Raw genomic sequence first — 2,465 nt, 5'->3', positions numbered from 1 at the left:
CCGCCAGGCCCCGCCCCGCCGCCGTCCCTGAAAGGGAAGGGGCGGAAGTGTCGGAGGATAAAAAACACCGGAAACGGCCTCGACGGCGCCCCTGCCCGCGCAGGCGCAGTGCTGCCGCGGACCTCTTGGCCGCGGGTTCGAGTCCCGCGCGGTGCCACCGGCCCGGTTCTGCGGAGCGCGGGTCCCGGTGTCCCCGCACCGGGCACAGCCCCTGCCGGGCTGCCCCAGCCTGCCGAGCCGTAGGGGTCGCCGCAGCGGGTGCAGTGGCGAAGGCGGCCGCCAGGGTGGGACAGAGCGGCTGGAGCCGCTTCCCTCGGGGCGGTGGCAGCCCGGGGCGGTGCAGCGGAGAACCGGGAAGCGGGGGGGTTCTGTGGGGAGGAGGCGGACATACGAACCTGCCCCTCGCTGCACTCCAGGGCTCCGTCCCGCGGGTCCGTGGGGGCTGGATCTGTGCAGGGAGATCAATCACGGGACACCCTGGAACGGACTGCGTTGGGTTGGAAGGGCCTTAAAGCTCATCCGGTCCAAACCACGTTCCGGTAGAGCAGGGTGCTGCAACCGCTGCGTCCAGCCCGGCCTTGAGCACTGCCAGGGACGGGGCAGCCACAGCTTCTCTGGGCACCCTGTGCCAGCGCCTCAGCACCCTCACAGGGAAGAGCTTCTGCCTAAGAGCTCATCTCAGTCTCCCCTCGGGCAGGTTAAAGCCATTCCCCTTGGCCTGTCCCTACAGGCCCCTGTCCCAAGCCCCTCTCCAGGTTTCCTGTAGGCATCAGTTTAAAGGCGTCCAAACCCACTCTGCAGAGACGCAGATTTCGCATTTCGGTTTTTCGCAGACCGCATCAGCCACGTGCAGCCCCCTCCACGCCCAGCTCCGTGTTGAGGGTCCGTTTCTCACAAACACCGAGCTTTAAGGCAGGGAGCTGCTGTGCACCCCCAGGGCTGTGCCTCCTATGCAGGCGGTGATCCCTGTGCTGATGCTGGCACCGCCTCGGAGGGGACAGCACAAATGCCCTAAACAAACACCTCCATCGAGGGTCGTTATCAGCACAAGAGCTGTTGCTCGGTCGTTAAAGCGGGGCGATATCCTCAAAGCCCCGGCGAGCCGGGCAGGCAGCGCTTTGATGCTGGTGTGGGAACCTGCGGCAGTGCTGCGGTTTTCCAAGCGCCTTTCATCTCCCTCTTTTGGAGGAGCCCTCTCACAAACCAGCTTGTCAAACCCAATTTCCTTACGCGGGCACGAATTGGAGATGGAGCCCCGGTTTTCCCTTGGTATTTCCCCCAACAGGTACGATCTGAGGAAACACGATTTTAATGAGCCGCAATGGCGTTAAAAATACGTATGTGTTGTGTAAACACCATCAAAAGCTTACACCTGTATCTAAAGCTCTGTATTTACACTACAGACCTATCCCTCTACCTACAGACTTACCCAGACACATACACAGTGCAAACACTGCAATGGGATCTCACCTTTGCTCTTCTCCTGGCCAGTATGCGATTATAAATAAACGCCACATTAAGACATTCAATCACTTTTCACCCCAAAGCTGACAGATTCGCTGTACTCAGTGACTACAGCCTGTTCTGGATGTGAGAGCGACCCACTGACAAAGTAAAGGCTTCCTGGTGGCAAGGGGACAGCGTGTGCCCTCCCTTCCTGCTTCATCAGCTCATTCTGGGTGCAACAAAAAGGATAATGACCTTTTCCCATGATATCCTGATAACTTCTTCAGCCTGTCAGGGTCCAGGCAACCGTAAACACAGCCCTGGAGTAAAAGCATCATTCTCCAAGTTTAGAAACAGAGAAAACCTCTAAAGGAACCTTTCTCTTAAGAGTATCAGTATTCCATGCCAGGTCAGCCAGCTTGGGCAAGCTGAGCTCTATTTATTTACTCAGTGGCTGTGATTGTTCGACGTGCCCACGTTAACCCATGTGTGTGTAATTGGAGAGAGGCTACACCTTGGTTGAATTTGGCTCCTTTCGCGCATTCTTCAGGGGGTGATTTGAGCTGCAGTAAGGATTCCTCAACCAGGGTTCAAGCAGCTGTCAGCAGCTCCGGGCAAACACGGACAGCCTGGAGGGAAAGGCAGCACAGAGTAACAATTTCTGGGTGTCCCGTCTAATTGAGCAGGAATAATGAAAACAAAGCATAAGAGCACCAAGCCCTCCAGTGTGTAAACAAATGGCTCAGGTGCAGGGATTCCTCATAGCATCAACCATCGGAAGAGCTGGTGTTGGTCTTGTGCTGCACAAACACTTCTGAACCCTCCCCTGGGACTGGCAGGAGCCTGTGGGTCATAGATGTAAGTCATGGGGGGCTAAATGCTTCAAAACTGAAGTGTGGCTCCTTTATTGCTTAAAAAACCCTTTTCTGACTTCTAGTCCAGACAACTCTGTGGCCAGTTTATTGGTATCTATTCATGTGCTAGTACAGACCTTATTTTTGCTTCTTTCTCTGGCATTT

The sequence above is a fragment of the Pezoporus occidentalis genome, unplaced genomic scaffold, assembly GCF_034315485.1.
Source record: "Pezoporus occidentalis ecotype Australia unplaced genomic scaffold, CSIRO_AGI_Poc_V1 ctg68, whole genome shotgun sequence".
NCBI classification, from domain to species: Eukaryota; Metazoa; Chordata; class Aves; order Psittaciformes; family Psittacidae; genus Pezoporus; species Pezoporus occidentalis.
The sequence above is the reverse complement of the archived record's forward strand: the minus strand, read 5'-3'. Positions refer to the sequence as shown.